Raw genomic sequence first — 19,496 nt, forward strand, 5'->3', positions numbered from 1 at the left:
TTTAGTACTCGAGTTATTAAGTTCTTAGGGGACTTTGTGCCTAGTGACATAAGGCTTTTATAGTCTGGGATTCGCTAACCTAACGCTCGCTACATGGGTACTACTGTATAAGTCTTTTGTGGACCTCACTCATTGCACGATCAAATAAGCATACTTGTGTTGTTTTATTGTGAATAAAAGCATGAATCTATACAAAACACTGATATAAGAATTGAAATGTTATAAGTTATTTTGAGTTTAGCTTTTATTTTATTTATAAATTTATGATTTTCTTGATAAGTAGTGAGTCATGATTGTCGATCTATTTGCGATAGTCCATCTGTAAGCATTTGCACACACGCACATCTATAGTTTGTAGGTTGATTTGTGAGATTTGGTTGATCTTTATGCGAATAATTGCATTTTCTGAGATGTTGCTCGTGATTGGTTTAGTTACTCTATGGGGATTATTGCATTCATATTAGTTACATTCATGCATTTTTATTTCTTATTCTTTGAGTCTGTTTATGCTTGAGGACAAACATCGATTCAAGATTGGGGGTATGTTGAGTGGAATTTATGACACTTTATAATGCTCTAATAAGATTTGAATTGATGCCTTTGTACTCAAGTTGTTAAGTGTTTTAACGTATTTTCGAGTGTTTTTGCATTTTAGGTATTATCTCGGTAATCAGGTGCATTAGCATTATTTTGATGCTAATTTGGTGTCAGGTGGTGTTGGATTTAAAGCTCGTTGAAAGCCGGCTCGAAGCTGTAATAAAAATAAAGAAGTCAGTTTTGGTAGAAGCCCAGCGCGCCCGCGCTGATCAAGCACGCGACCGCGCAGTGTCAGGATGCAGAATTCTGATTCTATTCTAATTCGAATTGGGAGACTTCTATGCTGTATGGGGCTTCTATATAAACAACTCTAGGTCATTTTTAATAAGTAATCAAGCCAGAGACATATCAAGGTGTTATGGATAAAAAACAAGTATTTATTTATTGCGTGTATTTAATGTTAGGGTTTGATAAGCTTCGAGCTTTAATGGCTGCGCTTGTGATCTGTGTCTTGAATCTGCCCTCACAAGATGCATACGTACCTTGGCGTATGCCTAGGATCAAGCCAAAACGTAGTTCTTGGTGATGCTTGCCATCAGGGCTATGGCAGTGAGAGCTTACCAAGGACGTAGTGACTTTCAAGTCCTTCAAGGACTAAGTCTAAAACTTCATTCCAGTTAATGGCCTCGTGGCTTGAAGGACGCCTTCGCGATTTTATGATGCTTAAAGTTGTCTTCCAAAATCTGGTTTCATGGTGGTGAAGTCTGGAGCTCTTGTCCCCAAAACGTTCTGCTGAAGTTGAAGGGGTAAGACCATTTATATAGACGTTGAGAGTCTAGGAATTATGATAGAATTGGGTGACTTGATGGGTAAGTCCCCTTCTCAAACTGGACTTTGGAGTCCTAGAAAGCAGGAATTAGTTTCCTTCTGAATTTGGGTTGCTTAGAGGCTACTTATTGTAGAAGTAGTTATTTATTTGAACACATTCATTGGGCTGTTTAATTAGCCACTTTATTAATTACGAATTTAATAAATAGTTTGGATTTTGGGCCTCATTAATTGGACATTCCCCTTTGACCAAATCAGGTCTAATTAATTCTATATTAACTCCACAATTAGGGTTATTTTTATTCCCTATCATTTGCCTCCCAACTTATGGGAAACACACTCGATATTTCGTAGAAGTTAGGTTATCTCTTACCCTATCCGGGTTATCATTTTTAGCGTAAAGTGTGGAGTGACCTACACATTTACAACGATTTTCCTTATCTGAGGCTTCAGGATATTTTATGGAATTTATATAATTTTCCATACTCATTTTCTTACCTTATTCCTATTTTTAGGAATTTTCTGGTATTTTCCCTTAATTTTCGGGGATTATCTTGTACTCACATGTATTTTTCTAAATTTTTAGAAATTTTTCCGTACTCACAGATATTTTTCCTAAATTTTTAGGAATCTTTCTGTACATCCTGGTATTTTTCATTTATCCTAATATTTTAGGAATTTTTCCATACAACCGAGTATTTTTCATAATTTTTCCTAATATTTTAGGAATTTTTCCGTACCTTCGAGTATTTTTTTATATTTTTTCCTAATATTTTAGGAATTGTTTCGTACCTCCGGGTATTTTCTGTAATTTTTCCTAATATTTTAGGAATTATTCTGTACCTCCGGGTATTTTTCGTAATTTTTCCTAATATTTTCGGAATTTTTCTGTACCTCCGGTATTTTTCATAATTTTTCCTAATATTTTAGGAATTTTTTCATACCTCCGGGTATTTTTTGTAATTTTTCTTAATATTTTAGGAATTATTCTGTACCTCCGAGTATTTTTCGTAATTTTTCCTAATATTTTAGGAATTATTTTGTGCCCTCGGGTATTTTTCGTAATTTTTCCTCATATTTTAGGAATTTTTCTGTACCTCCGGTATTTTTCATAATTTTTCCTAATATTTTAGGAATTTTTTTGTACCTCCGGGTATTTTCTGTAATTTTTCCTTTTATTCTTGGTCAAAATTCAACCAGGATGCATCCTGCTCTAATTTCAACCAGAACTCTGATCTAACTATGGTTCATTCCTTCATCCTGGTCGAACTGATTTTAGACCAGGATGCATTCTGGTCGAACTGATTTTAGACCAGGATTCTCCCTATTTTCGATGAACACTCTCGTCGGATTATGGGCTATTTCAACACTCTGGTCGAATTGATTTTCGACTAGGAATCCTGACCCCGTATACCAGGAATCCCAATCCTTTAGACCAGGAATCCTGAACTCGTATACCAGGAATCCTAGTCCTTTAGACCAGGAATCCTGACCCCGTATACTAGGAATCCTAGTCCTTTAGACCAGGAATCCTGACCCGAACTCTGGTCTAACTATGAGCTGATTTGTCATCCTAGTCGTATGGATTTTCGACCAGGATTCTTCCCTTTTTCGATGAACACTCTCGTCGGATTATGGGCTATTTCAACACTCTGGTCGAATTGATTTTCGACCAGGAATCCTGACCTCGTATACCAGGAATCCTAGTCTTTTAGACCATGAACTCTGAATTACGGGTTACCAGCCTTTTAATGGCCATAACTTTTCGCTCTTTGCTCTGATTTGAGCATATAATATACCGAATCGAAGCTTATTACGAGCTCTAACTCATGATGGCATCTTCATATTTTTTTTGTATGCCTTGATCCCTCAATTTGGACGGAAAGTGGCCTATACTAGCCTTCAATCAACGTGGCCTCTACGAGCCTTATTTCTAGTTAGTCCAACCAGGAGAGTTATCCTACTTAGATTCTCAACTAGATTAAACCTTGAGTTTAAGGTGTATTAAACCTGAGTACCTTATTTTCTCAAAATGTTTTCAAGTTTGTGGGATCCTTGTCCCAAATATGTTCATGTTTAGGGATGACTCTTCAAAAATAGGTATTGCCTTTCCTTTCTGCCCAACTCAGGACGCCTTGATCTTTCCGAGGATTAAGTCTCTCTATTGAAGAAATCTTTCTTTTTCTCTTACATTATAGTCATCAAAACTTGTTTCAGATGCTCAACAATCCCGGTGTTGGCTTCAGTGAATCTAAAGTATGTGTCATGTCTTTCTCGTTCTCCCCGGGATCAAAGACCTCAAACTTTGGAGTTGTTTGAGTGATACATAATGGCATCACAACCTCAGATTTATCATCCAATAAGAATGTAATAACTCATATCATTTCTTTGCAAGTGGCATGTCTGCCTAGTCAATTCTCGAGTATTCGTCCCTCTTTCAGTCCATCAAGGATTACTCGACTTTCTGTGGAGCAGGATTACTATCTCTCTTCCCACATCATTAATGTTGTACTGTCTTCTATCACCCATCACTAGGATTCGTGAGAGTTCATACCTTAATATCGTACTTTTCTGCGGGAATTGTGCCACTTGGGTGCTGGTTATACAACCAAGGGTTTTAGCCTCAATCCTCTTTGTGTCGGGATCTACCTTCGGGAACTGGCTATGGGATTGTATCAAGAGTATCAATCTTATACGTTGTAAACGAGACATGGGAATTGGTTAATATCAATATCTTATAAGATTTCCTAACAACATGTGTAATAACTCGAATTTTTGAGACCTTGTAAAATGTTTAATGAATAGGAACCCTGACGGACGGGAAAAACTTTTGAGCCCACAATATGTAGTGCATGAGAAAATGAGTTTCGGAGTTGATATTACGACTATACGTACCAAATGAGTGTATGTAAACGCTATTAGTTTTCGAAGAAAATGAACTTTGAAAAATGACTGTATTTACGACACATCGAGGATTACGGGAATCACAATATAATTACGAGATTAAAACCCTACGGGTTTATATTCAAGTAGGATAAATAAAAATATAAGGAATAAATACGAAAGGAATTACGTCGCGAACCATTTACGAGTAAGTATTACGAAAATGTTTAAGCAACCGAGCGAACGCGTAAATAATTAAATAAACTTAACACACTAACTAAACCATGGTAAGGAAGAAACCATGGTTACTTCATCAAATAGTGAGCTAACCATAGGATGATCAAGCTAGCTAGAAAAATAGTGTGCTAAGGAAGCTAACCATGTAGTTTAGCTTGTAACCTAGCAAGCTATTAAGATTTGTTCCTAAGATTTGCAACCAAGAATCAACCTAGAATGCCATACTAGGAAGAATAAAATTAATTGCAAGATATCACCCCATCTTCCTAGAAGCAACCTAGCAAATCAACCAAGCTAAGCAACCAAGAGGAGTATAAATACCCCCACCCATCACTTTGTTCCATTCGGCTATTTCATCATCACCAAGGGAATTTAAATTCAAAACTCAAAGTTCTAGCTCTTGTAAAATCATCCCATTAATTCTCAAGCCTCCTAGAAATTAAAATAAGGTAAGAAAATTCTTTCATCTCTTTTTATCAAGGTTTGATGGGTGAAATAAATTCAAGAAACTCACTAGTGAATAGTATGAATAGTAACCTCTCTTTGGTTTCTTGATTTTAATGGTGGTTTTAGGTTCTAAAAATCATACCAAGAACTTCCAAGCCTCCACCATCCTTAATAACATATCTCAAGCTTTCAAGAAAGGTAAAAATATTTGGCCCAACTTTATTTAAGATTCATTTTTAAGATCCATTTAGTATATGGTAGTAAACCTAGTGTAATGAGTGTTATTGATGAAATCTTGATGATTAAGTTAAGTAGATTTAAGGTTGGTTGTTGTTGTCTTAAGAAAATGATTTTCTTGATAGGATTTTGTGTGTTGATGATGGAATGATGATTGTTGGTGGTTGTGTTAAGAGTTAGGGCGTAAACGAAACCCCGATCGTAAACGTAACTTCATTAAAACCAACAAATCGTAACTTTAAGGTTCTGCAGAAAGTCCCGAAGTTGTAAACTGTAGTTTCTTGAAAAATAACCTTTGATTATGATAGAAAATGTTATAAGGATAGTTTAGGTGCTTGAATCGCTTGATTCTGATTTACGGATCAAAAGTTATGACCGTTTTAGCAATAGTGATTTACGCAACAAAAACTGCTACAAATCACGAACTTTGAAAATATAAAGGATCGACTTAAAAGTGTTGATAAATACAGAGAGTAACATATTGAGTTTCCTAACGTGCACAAAAGTTTCAAGTGAAAATAATTATTTTTCAATTTTATAAAAATGTCGGAGCCGAGACCGCGCGAGTAGAAACCGTACGAATCCATAAGCGGAGCCGATGGCGATAATGAGAATGAACCTAAGATACTTAGAAAAATGAAGCGACCATAATGTGAATAATGACTTAAAGGAATAATAAGGGTAGTATAAGTTTAGAGGGTGCATAATAAGTAGCACATGAGTGCGAGTCGCCGTAAATTAGAACGGGACCTAACGAAATGAAATGTGTTTATGGTTATAGATTTCCGAGCGGAACCTAGAGCCTCCCCCACCTCGAGATACCCAGGCAAGTTTATGAACCCAACTCCATTTTTACTGTTTTGTTGTGAAAGGATTGTTTTACTACCATTGCATAAATACCATGCTTGCCATGTTACGTAGTTGTTGAAATTTTGCATAATGTAGCGATGTTGTACGATAAAGTGTATATCGTGAAATGTTATTTCGCTTTAAGCGTGACGTATTATATAAGACCGAGAGTCGGATGGGATTTAAGATAAAACCCGGGAATCATTCCGGCGATATTATAGGACGGTTATAAGTCCATAGTAGTATATTTTAAAAGGGACTCAACGTCCACTTACGAAATATTAAAACACCTCGAACTTTTATTAAAACTATTTCCCAACGATCATATTCCCTCAACTATATTTTATTGTTCGAATAATAAATAAAATATACTTATTCCTTATTATGGGAGTAGTATACTCCAACGATTATTTATTTCAAACCCGATTAATCACTATAAATTATTAATTACGGAGACACAAACTAGTTGAGGAATATTATTTTAAATATTCTTTTAGAGAGTAAACCCATTCGAGGTTTAATTATTTATCGACTATTATTTAATTAATTATTGTTTTTAAAGGATTTATTATTGATTTAAAAATCATAGATCCTGATTTAAAATATACTTTTTGATTTCAGAATATCATTCGAATAATTTCAGATCGTCGGTGAATATTATCCCGACTTATTTAATATTTTCAATATAGTTTCAAGGATAAACTTTTCCCTCTTATTAATTATCTTTTGACAACGGTCAACTCACATCTTTAGTACTTCCTCCGAAATTCTCGAAAGTACGTATATACATATATATACACTTATATCTTAGAGAGATAAGCTGTTTCTATCAACAAGCAAAATGCTTGAGGAACTTCGATGTGGTTCGAGTTCTCGAGATTGATAGAATTCTTTTAAAGGACAAGGGAGGGGTAGACTCTGGTACTATGTGTGTTAGATGGACTACCAAAGGTTCCGCAGGTGAAGGTATTCAGTGTACTCAGGAACTTGTGAAGTATGTGTTTACCCGAAAATGGAACACGTAGCCCGAATGCGGCAAGGGTGATAACCAGGATTCGAAGGTGTCATCCTTCTACTAGTAGAAAAGGTTACTATTATCGTATTACGACTGATCATCGTATACAGTGGCTCCAACGAGTGTCCTAAATCTTCCATTTGGAATTGAGATGCAATACCGTAACCCAAGCCTAGGTGTTGGGATTACTATTAAGGTATTCGCAGGATATTAACATCCCTTAAAGAATTGTTTTCATAAGAAGGTGTGTATCACCAAGGAAAACTAATTTTGAATAAAACATAATTATCATATATGATGTTATCATACGGTCATTTTTATACTGTACATTATTATGCTGGGCATTATAGCTCACACTTGTTTTCTTAAATTGACACAACACAACAATAAATCAAGATGCCTGCCATGAGAACCACAACCAGGAAACTGGTAGGAAATGGCCAGTTGTTCCGTAGATTGTTTGGTGATATACCACAGGTAGTCAGAATAAGCTGGATTAGTTTTTAGTTGTTTATAGTTCGGCTTATTTATAAGTATGACTTATGTAAGGTAAGAAACAAGAAACTTATATTTGGCCGGCGGACTAGCCTTACTTAAAGGTCACTCCCCGGTAAGATTAATTACTTTTGGGTTGTAATAATTATCACTTGATGGTTGACAATCACTCTAGTTATGATGGTTCATTTCCAAGACAATAACCTGTAAGTGTGTGTGATAAGTGTGGGGTCGTGAAGCGTGAGTATTTATATATTATAGTGTGAGTTGTGTGGTTGTAAGAGTTTAGATGGCGTGGCTTCCGAGACTCCTGACTCCGGGTTTTGGGGCGCCACAGAAATGGTATCAGAGCCTTAGGTTATCAAATCTTAGAAATGATAGGATATAAAATACGTAGACGTAGGAATAATAAAGTAATTAATTAGAACTCAAGTCGAGTTCGTCGTCTTTCTACACGGGTAGTCTCGACTGTTTTACCCTCAAGGGAATTCTGACTTTAAGTTAGTAACACCTTGCCTATTGTGTCAGGTACCAGTGGAGCCTAGGAGGGAGATTGATCCTGTTGATGATGTCATGATTCCTGAGCGTGACCCTATTCCCGAGCCAGAAAGCCCACCCATTGATAATTCAGATGATGACCCTACTGAGGATGTCCTAGAGGAGGAGACTGACCTTCCTGTCCCCATAACTAATGGCGTAGTCTGGAGGGATGTAGAGATGTACCCTCACCAGGCTATTCGCTCTCCTACACCACCCTCAGGGATTCAGAGCCCTATGCCCTATACTGATGATGATGAGCAGGAGGCGATACATGCACAGTTCCACGAGGTTCATGACATATCCTCTAGAGACCCAGATTCACCTCTACCACCATCGGCGACCATGCATGTAGTCGTACACGACTGGATAGTGGGTCAGATTAATACTGAGATCACTGCGGCATCTGCTCGTATTGTGGAGTTACGCTAGGCACTAACAACTGAGAGAGCCACCCGACTAGGATACCTAGGGGATTTCAGAGCTGCTTCCCCAGCCATAGCCCGCAGGGAGATCGATGGGATCAAGCTCCGTACCAGGGTTCAGATGAGGATGACAGTGGTGGGAGGATACATCCCGGTAGTTGATGCAGGGCTGATGATTGCAGGAGCGATGAGGAGGGTGCGTGACCTCACTTGCGGTGATAGTGACTGAGTGACTAGTGACTAGATATAGACCTTGAAGAAGGCTGGGTGACTTGTCACCAATTTTGATAGGATAGCTAGTAGTAGATAGCGTTCCCATCCCTTCAGGGTACACGGCTTATGTATTTTCATTTCAGTATTCAGGACTAGTAGTGATAGATTGTAATCAGGCATGTATGAACTCAGCTAGTTGTTTCGTTCCCCAAGATATAAATGGGAATTCTTATTAATATATATCTAAGCAGTTATTAAGAAATTGATGTCTATATTATTGCACTTTATAAAAACCTGCTAGATAATAAGTGACATGCTTACATACAAATAAAATAATCCAACTGTTATAATTACAACTATGTTGACCAATTTTCAATATCAGAACAATGACACCCCGTAGAAGAGGAACCAGGGCATAGCCCGCAGAATCTGTTAACCAACAACGAGGTAAACCTGACCCTGTAGTGAATGAGGAAAGTGAAGAAGACCTAGACTATAATGAATATGATGAGGAAGAATATGTAGAAGAAGAAGCTGAGGATACCCATCAGGGAGGGAACCCCATAAATGAATTTATGGAACTGTTAAGAGCAAATCTGAACCAACAGTCTATTCCACCATAGCCACATGTTGCCCAACAGACCGCAGCTACTGCCTTTAGAGCCTTCAAATCTCTCAAACCCCCAAAGTTTCTAGGATCGGCCGACCCCGTTGAAGCACGGGCCTGGCTCAAAGAGATAGAAAAGTCCTTCGAGATACTAGGTGTTGAGGAATGAGATAAGACTATTTTCGCTTCTTACATGCTGAAAGGGGAAGCTAACTACTGGTAAAAGTCCAAACAAAACCTAGAAACTGATGATGTGATCCCATGGGATAGATTTACCCGACTGTTCTTAGAAAAGTATTTCCCTAGGTTTATGGAGACCCAGATAGAGATTAAGTTTCTGGAGTTGAAACAGGATAAGATGACTGTGGCAGAATATGAGGCTAAATTTACTGAGTTGTCGAGATTTGTGCCTGAGTTCGTGAATACCGAAGAAAAGAAAGCATGAAGGTTTCAGCTTGGTCTAAAATAGTGGATACAGAACCGAGTGGCAGTGTTAGAGCTGACAGACTATGCCACCTTAGTGCAGAAAGCCTCGATTGTTGAAGCTGGCAGTGAGCAGAGTGTGAAGGAAAAGGAAAATAAGAAGAGGAAGATAGGAAGCCAAGGAATAGGAACCGGGAACAGGAGCCTTCCGAGCAGGTTCGTCAGGGGAGCGGTGTCCCAACCTGCACGAGGCCCCAGATTCAGAAAGGCCCCGAGTGAGAGTGTTGGCCAGGGCGGCGGATAATCTAGGGCAACATTTCATAGCCTACCCCGTGCCCCAATACCAGAGTGTCAAACCTGTAAGAAGAGACACCTTGGAGTGTGTACCCAGACAAGAGCCCCTCTGAGATGTTACCGGTGTGACCAAATTGGACACCTTGCCAACAACTACACCCGGCCCAATATAACGTGTTTCCAATATGGAATGGTAGGACACATGAGGAAGGATTGCCCAACGTTGAAGCCCCCAGCCTCAGGGATGAGCAAAGCTGCATCCAACCGACCCCCAGCTGCTAGGACCTTCAACATTGTAAGTCATATTTCATAGCCTATTTGTATATTCGAGGATTTAACTCAACTCAAATAAGAATATAATAAGTAAATAGTGGATCTACCGTCAAAGAGATATCGCAAAGTAATATCTGTCAAAGGATTCAGAAATAAGGTTCATCTACAGACTTGAGGAATTTATTCACTGGAAGAAGTTCAAGAAATTGATCATGCCTCAGTGATATAAATCAAGATTGTGGATTTAATCAAGTGACAGAGATCTCGTCAGGGTATCAATGAATTACAAGGATTTAATCTGAAGAAAATCAATTATCAAAGTCAAGACATGAAGAAACATCGCGGAAGTTAGTCACTCATGAACCAGACAGTACATCGAGTGTCAACATTGAAGTGGTGGAATTGATTTATAATTTTCAGTGATTTTCAGAAGATATTCAGAAGAATGGTTGCTGCTCAAGATTAGTATTAATTCTCTATTAATTAATTAAGTCATATAATTTAATTAAGAAAATAAATTAAATCTGCAAAGATTAATTTATTTATTAATTGAATTAATTGATTAATTAATTCAGAATTAATATTAAGGATTTTCAGAATTTAAATTGGATTAAAATCTATTTAAATTCAACAAGACAATCTGATTGTACTAATATGACAATCGGTATGACAATCAATAGTCATACCGAAAGTCATGCTAGTACAAATAATTGTCTTGCCGAAAGTTACACCGGAAGAGGATTGTCTTGCTAGTTCAATCAGATTGTCTTGCTAGTACAAACAATAGTCATACCGAAAGTCTCTCCAGTTCAACAGATTCTCTTGCTAGTACAATTGGATTGTCTCACCTATTGTCACTCAAGTTCATTCAAGTCTGTTGATTAGTTTAAAAAGAAGAGAAGCAGCAGAAGTCATTCCATCTATCCAACACAACAGAACTCGAGAACAAAAAGAAAAAGAAGTAGAACAAATATTTCATCTTCTCTGCTAATTTCAAGATCAAATTTCTAGTTTGTAAAGTTAAGTCCAAACCACTAGAAATCTTTATCTTGTTCTTATGTAACAATCTAGCGGATCAAAATCCCTAGAACTTAATCTCAAATCGCGTTTAGCATTTGATTCTAATTATTGCAAAAATAGAAAAAGTTCATGTCGAATTTATTCTAAATTTGTGATAATTAATTTGAGATTAATTCCTTGTAATCGATACAGTTGTTGTAACACCTTTCAAGTTTAATAATATTATTATTTAACTTGAATTTTGTTTCACATTTTTTATTCCGCATTTATTCGATTATTCGGTACTTTTTGTATTCAACCCCCCCTTCTACTAACACATTGGGACCTAACAATTGGTATCAGAGCCTTCTGATTAACGAACAAATCAAGATCCTAGACTTTTGTGATTTTTCAACTCCTTGAATTTTTATTTATTCAAAAATTCATAATGACTTCACAAAAAGTTGGAACCGTTAAAATTCCACTATTTGATAAAGAAAATTATATCATGTGGAAGAAGAAGATGCTCTTGTTTTTACAAGTTGCAAATCCCAAATATCTGAACTTGTTAAAGAAGGGTCCAACAACTCCAATGGTTATTGAACCAGAGGTGATAGTAGATGATGTTGTGATTACCAAAGCTAGAACATATCTAAAAGAGCCTGAGGATTTTTCTCCTGCTAAAAAAGAAGAAGCCTTCTTGGATGCCAGCCTTCAGTTAATTTTAGTTGATTCCCTCGATCCCTTGATGAACAAACATGTGATGAACTGTGAAAATTCCAAACACATCTGGGAAACTATTGAAGTGATTAATGAAGGTACAGAGGAAGTTAGGGAGAACAAGTTGGAGATCCTAACCTCTGAGTATGAACATTTTAAATCAAATCCAGGATAAGGAATTACTGAAGTGTTTGAGAGGTACAATGCGTTGATCAACAACCTGAACATAAATGGAAAATATTATTCAATCAGGGAGGTCAACAAAAAGTTCCTTTTAACACTGCCAACTCATCTTGAACATAGAATCACTGCCATTAGAGAAGCTAGAGATCTGAGTAAGATTTCTTTGGATAGACTCTATGGTGTGTTGAAAACCTATGAGTTGGCGCAGATTCAGCAAAAGGAAGTCTACGGGAAAGATAGAATGGTCAGCACATCTACTGCTCTTGTAGCTGAAGGTGAACAACAACAACAATCTCAATAATCAGAGATAATGGTACAGTCTTCCAAGGCTGAGGAAAATGTGATAGTAGAAGAATATGATCCTCCTACTACAAATCAATCCAGTGATGATTTTTATTCCTTGGAAGAGCTGGAGCAATTGGAAGATGAGTCAATGGCTCAAATTGTCAAGAGATTCTCCAATGTCAGATTCAAGAGAAATCCCAAGTTCAAGTACAAGTCCAACTACAACAGATTCCAGACAAGTGGATCTTCATCCTCTAACACCAGTAGTGGTGGATACAAAATAGGGATGGTTGATCGGAGCACCATTAGATGCTATAACTGTAATGAGTTGGGACACTTTGCCACAGAATGCAGGAAGCCAAAGCAAGTAAGGAAGAACTCTTATGATTCAAATTAGAAGAGTAACTCTGAAAGGGCTTACCTGGAAAAGGAAAGAAGCTGGGATGATACTGATAGTGAAGATGAAGAAGATGAGAATCTTGCTCTTATGGCTATTGATGGAAAAGCTTCATCGTCAAGAAAAGAGGTAAAATATACTAATGCTGAATTAGTTTATCATCTAGGAGATAACTTAGATTGTGCTCGTCGTGATAATGAACTGTTAAGTTTACAGATCAAAGACCTTGAGAAAGAGGTCAATGAATTAAGACTTGTGCACATTAATCAAGACAAGTTAAAAGAACAAGTATCTTTTCTAGAGAATAGAGTTGACTGTTATAGAAAACTCGAAACTATTCTCAAAGACAAGATCACCGGTCTTGAGACTAAGGTTAGAGCCTACTTCAATTCTTGTTCGAAGGCTAAAGAGTTCTACAGTAAGCAAGCTGTTAATCAAACATCTGGAATAGGTTATGATTACAATGTTGCTATTGGAGAATTAGGCATAAACTCCCCTCCTCATGTCTGTGCTAAAGGGAGGGAAGTACCATATGTGCTTAAGGGTGTTGATGAACCCCTATATAAAGCATCAATTGCTGAACCATTTGATGCGACCTCTTCTGTTATTCAAGAAGAAATTCGTGCTGAAGATCATGCAAATGAGAAGGTTGTTTCCAAGTCAAGTGTGTCGAAAGTTCAAGTCAAAGTTGTGAATGCAACTGAGACTAACTCAGATATACATGAGTTGGATAACAAAAATGCCATATCTACCATGCATAAATTGCCTGCTGTTAATCACTCTCATAAAGCATGTGGTGTTGCTAATTGTATGTCTTGTGCTTTTAATATGATGTATGCTTATTTTAATGGTAAGCATGTTTCTAATGATAAGACTACTCCTCGTCAGCATGTGAATAACAAGAAGCATGATAGGTCTAAGACTGCTAGTCCTTCTAAGGCTAGAAAGGAGACATTTGTGCCTAAGCCTAAACAGAAATTTGTTAAGGTTGTTTATAAGGTCAAATGTTCAGTCATTGAGAAAGTTGAGACCATTAAAGTTAAAAATGTTGTTTTGCCTGACAAAGGACAATTCTACAAGTATGTCGGGCCCAACCAAGTTTGGGTTCCGAAGAAGGTCTAATCCATTTGTAGTGCAGGGCATTAAACAGGTGTAACCGGTAGTGTGGATTCTTGACAGTGGATCATCAAGACATATGACCGGAGATAGAGTTCTGCTATCAAATGTGGTTGAGAAAGCTGGCCCCCTGGTTACCTTTGGAGATAACAACAAAGGTTTATCTGAGGGATATGGCTGCTTGCAAGATGGGAATGTTATCATTAAAAATTTGTATATTGTGCTAGGTTATTATCAGGAAGCAGTATCTAACATATAGCACCAGTGACGAGACTTAAGAATATTACGACATATCAGGCACCTGCTGCACATTACACTTGGAATTGGACTCTAGTAAGATGTGTACAAGTGTCTCCTGGTTGGTGAGACAAAAGAGGAAGTCAATGCACCTCAGTTCATGGACTTTACAGTTGCAGATCTATTGGACTATGCAATCTCTTCTTCACAATCTCACTTCAGGTTGGTATGAACTAGTGTACTGCTCAAGCAATCGTCATATTTATAACTCTCTAATCACCAGGCACAATCATATTGTTTTATATGTGCAGTGAGTTTTAGGAGTAAATCAAACTTCTTTCTACATTAGTGATTTCTTATTTCATGTAAAATCTTTTGAAATCACTATTGTACATCATTACTCTCAAAAGATTAAATATATAATTTTCATTCATTGTAGATCTTAAGTACATTTTATCTCTCTATATTGCCATATGTTCTGTGATACAGGTTCAGTCTCCAATGACTTTCTTTCATTGACAGTTGAAAACCCATAATGTCTATCCCAGACTGTAAAGACAAACACAGAAACAGAACCAACCAACACTCTCTTACCACTAAATGTAGTATAAATGAGCGTGAGGGAGATAGTGCCTTAGTGCACCACATAAGGAAGGTTCTGTAGTCAGTCCAGTAGCTCTGTCTCCTACATAGATGAGTAGTATTTAAACCGAGACAACTGCTAGCCCCCATACATCTTCTCAAAAAGATGTAATGGCTGAAAAGGCTCAAAAACAGTTACTAGATTCATTCTCTCAATAGGGTGCATCTATTGAAATTTGCCTGTCGGCCAAGGTATCCGATATAGTGTCACCACTTCAAACATAAACAATTCTTGATGCACAAGGAGAGGTCACACACACAAAGGATGAGTTGACGGAAACAAGAGTTTCGACCATTTTAAGGTCAGATTCGATTATTCAAGGTTCGTTAATGGACCAATTGCCTTTACAGGTGTTAGGAGAGGATACTGATCCAAAAGCCATATATCAGTGGTCAGTGTCTACCTCCCCAGGCTTAAATCCCCTGAATGTATCTGCGGATAGTGGATCTGACATAGGTGCAGATCGGCAACTTGTTGACAATGATTCAGAGTCACAAGGAAATGTCTTCACAGACATTAGAAAGGAACTTTGATCTTTATGCTAAATTCGTTAGATCATTGTTTACCTTCCCAGAATTCAAATCTGGAACCCTAAAAGGGAAACTAGCAACTTGTAGATTATGACTCAGATTCATCTGACGAGTTTAACAAGGATGGGGATTTGCGAACTCCCATTGCACCACCTATGACCTCCTTAAGGATGGCTAAGGTGATTTTCCTTGCAGGTACAGCTGATTTTTGGAGCTATGAGAGAAGAGTGATACACTTGTGAGAATGAGTGTAAACACGAGTGGAGAGAAGAGTGAAACACATGTGAGGTACACTAAACAGAATCACACACTCACGGTGAGGAAGTAAGAGAAACTACTTGTTATTTCTGTTCCAACCAAGTGAAATATGAGAACTCCTTCAGACGACGGCATACATTCATTTTCTAAGGGGGAGATAAAAGCTTAAGTAATAGTTTGGAGGATTCCTCAACTAAGGGGGAGAAATAGCAAGGAGGAAGAAAAAGATCAAACATGTACACTACACCACACCATTGTTGTTTGTAACTACGGATCCTATTGTACGGGAGAGGTGGTAAACACAAGGTGATTTTCTAGTAAGGGAAGAAGCCGTTTTCAAAAGGGGAGTACCATTGGTTTTTATCTACGGATCCTATTGTACGGGAGAAGTGGTAAACGAAGGTGATCTTCTTTAATCAGTTGATTCTCATAGGGGGAGAAGCAAGAGAGATATGTGCTTCTCAACAGGAAATGTGGTTGTACAAAAGAAGATGAAACTACTTGAAGATATGTTCAGTCTAGAGGAACATCTATTTGGAATCTGGAAAAGGTTAAATGTTATCCAGAACTTTTCTGCTATTTACTTTGCATTTTTATTTATATCTTTTTCTTATTTGTTAGTTGAGTTATCCTCTAGGTATTTGTGTGTTATTGTCTAACAAACAAATAGGGGGAGATTGTAAGTCATATTTCATAGCCTATTTGTATATTCGAGGATTTAACTCAACTCAAATAAGAATGTAATAAGTAAACAGTGGATCTACCGTCAAAGAGATCTCGCAAAGTAATATCTATCAAAGGATTCAAAAACAAGGTTCATCTACAGACTTGAGGAATTTATTCATTGGAAGAAGTTCAAGAAATTGATCATGCCTCAGTGATATAAATCAAGATTATGGATTTAATCAAGTGACAGAGATCTCGTCAGGGTATCAAAGAATTACAAGGATTTAATCTGAAGAAAATCAATTATCAAATTCAAGACATGAAGAAACGTCGCTGAAGTTAGTCACTCATGAACCAGACAGTACATCGAGTGTCAATATTGAAGTGGTGGAATTGATTCATAATTTTCAGTGATTTTCATAAGATATTCAGAAGAATGGTTGCTGCCCAAGATTAGTATTAATTCTCTATTAATTAATTAAGTCATATAATTTAATTAAGAAAATAAATTATATCTGCAAAGATTAATTTATTTATTAATTGAATTAATTGATTAATTAATTCAGAATTAATATTAAGGATTTTCAGAATTTAAATTGGATTAAAATCTATTTAAATTCAACAAGACAATCTGATTGTACTAATATGACAATCGGTATGACAATCAATAGTCATACCGAAAGTCATGCTAGTACAAATAATTGTCTTGCCGAAAGTTACACTGGAAGAGGATTGTCTTTCTAGTTCAATCAGATTGTCTTCCTAGTACAAACAATAGGCATACCGAAAGTCTCTCCAGTTCAACAGATTCTCTTGCTAGTATAATTGGATTGTCTCACATATTGTCACTCAAGTTCATTCAAGTCTGTTGATTAGTTTAAAAAGAAGAGAAGCAGCAGAAGTCATTCCATCTATCCAACACAACAGAACTCGAGAACAAAAAGAAAAAGAAGCAGAACAAATATTTCATCTTCTCTGCTAATTTCAAGATCAAATTTCTGGTTTGTAAAGTTAAATCCAAACCACTAGAAATCTTTATCTTGTTCTTGTGTAACAATCTAGCGGATCAAAATCCCTAGAACTTAATCTCAAATCGCGTTTAGCATTTGATTCTAATTATTGCAAAAATAGAAAAAGTTCATGTCGAATTTATTCTAAATTTGTGATAATTAATTTGAGATTAATTCCTTGTAATCGATACAGTTGTTGTAACACCTTTCAAGTTTAATAATATTGTTATTTAACTTGAATTTTGTTTCACATTTTTTATTCCGCATTTATTCGATTATTCGGTACTGTTTGTATTCAACCCCCCCTTCTACAAACACATTGGGACCTAACAAACATGACTGTTCAAGATGCTGTTCGAAACACTGATGTGATAGCAGGTACCCTTTTGTTAAATTCCGAACATGCAAATGTCCTATTTGATTCTGGAGCAACAAAGTCTTTTATATCTCAATATTTTGCTAAAAAGTTAAAACTTAATGCCATACCCTTACGTGAGATATTACGAGTGGAAATAGCAAACAAAGAAATAATTCCTGTAAATCAAGTACACCCTAAGTGCAAGTTGAAGTTAGAAGGGAAGATCTTCGAGGTTGACCTAATCCCATTTATGTTAGGAGAATTTGATGTAATCTTAGGAATGGATTGGTTATCCAGTAACGGATCGCAAATAGATTGTGAACAAAAGAAAGTAAAGATAAGAGTGCGGAATGAAAAAGAAGTAGTGTTTAATGGTCAACGACAGAACCAGAAATTTCTAACCATGGTACAAGCAAAAAGATTGTTAAGGAAAGGTAACGAGGCCTATTTGGCTTATGTGATAGATACCAAAAAGGAAGTCCCTAATATACAGGGCATACCCGTAGTAAACAAATTCAAGGATGTATTTCCAGAGAACTTACCAGTATTGCCACCTGACCGAGAAATAGAGTTCGCTATAGAATTAGCACCAGGAACGACACCAGTATCCAAGGCCCCATATAGGCTAGCCCCAGTTGAGATGAAGGAACTAGCTTCTCAACTGCAAGAGTTATTAGATAATGGAATGATAAGACCCAGTGTGTCGCCATGGGGAGCGCCAGTACTGTTCGCAAAGAAAAAGGAAGACAGTATGAGATTATGCATAGACTATCGAGAGCTGAATAAGCTGACTATTAAGGATATGTACCCTCTCCCCATAATTGATGACCTATTTGACCAACTCAAGGGAGCCGTATATTTTTCCAAAATATATTTGAGAACAGGATACCATCAGTTGAAAATCAAACCGGAAGATATACCGAAGACTGCTTTTCGCACTAGGTATGGACACTATGAGTTCTTAGTTATGTCGTTTGGATTAACCAATGCACCCGCAGCCTTTATGGATTTGATGAACAGAGTGTTCAAAAAGTACCTGGATATATGTGTGATAGTTTTTATAGATGATATTCTGATCTACTCAAAGACAGAGCAAGAACACGCAGAACATTTGAGGATAGTCTTGGAAATCTTGAGGAATGAGAAATTGTATGCCAAGTTCTCGAAGTGCGAGTTTTGGTTGAGAGAAGTTCAGTTTTTAGGACATGTGGTGAGTAGAAAAGGAGTTTTAGTTGACCCTGCCAAAATAGAGGCGGTATCCAATTGAGAAAGACCAACTACCCTAATGGAGGTTAGGAGTTTTGTGGGTTAGCAGGATATTACCGAAGGTTTGTGCAAGATTTTGCTAAGATAGCCGGACCACTGACTAGACTTACCCAGAAGACAGAAAAGTTTGTATGGACAGAGAAATGTGAGGAGAGTTTTCAAGAACTGAAAAGGAGACTGGTGTCAGCACCAGTGCTCGCTCTTCCCGATGGAAAAGGAGAGATTGTGATATACAGCGATGCATCGCTTAAAAGATTAGGATGTGTACTAATGCAGCACGGAAAAGTTATAGCATATGCCTCTCGACAATTGAAGGAATATGAGAGCAGATACCCTACGCATGATCTAGCATTAGCAGCCATAGTATTTGCCCTAAAAATTTGGAGACACTATCTATACGGTGAGAAGTGCGAGATCTACACTGACCATAAAAGCCTCAAATATATTTTCACTCAAAAGGAACTCAACATAAGACAGAGGAGATGGTTAGAGTTGATAAAAGACTACGACTGTGAAATTTTGTATCAC

Source organism: Apium graveolens, chromosome 5 (genome assembly GCF_009905375.1).
Source record: "Apium graveolens cultivar Ventura chromosome 5, ASM990537v1, whole genome shotgun sequence".
NCBI classification, from domain to species: Eukaryota; Viridiplantae; Streptophyta; class Magnoliopsida; order Apiales; family Apiaceae; genus Apium; species Apium graveolens.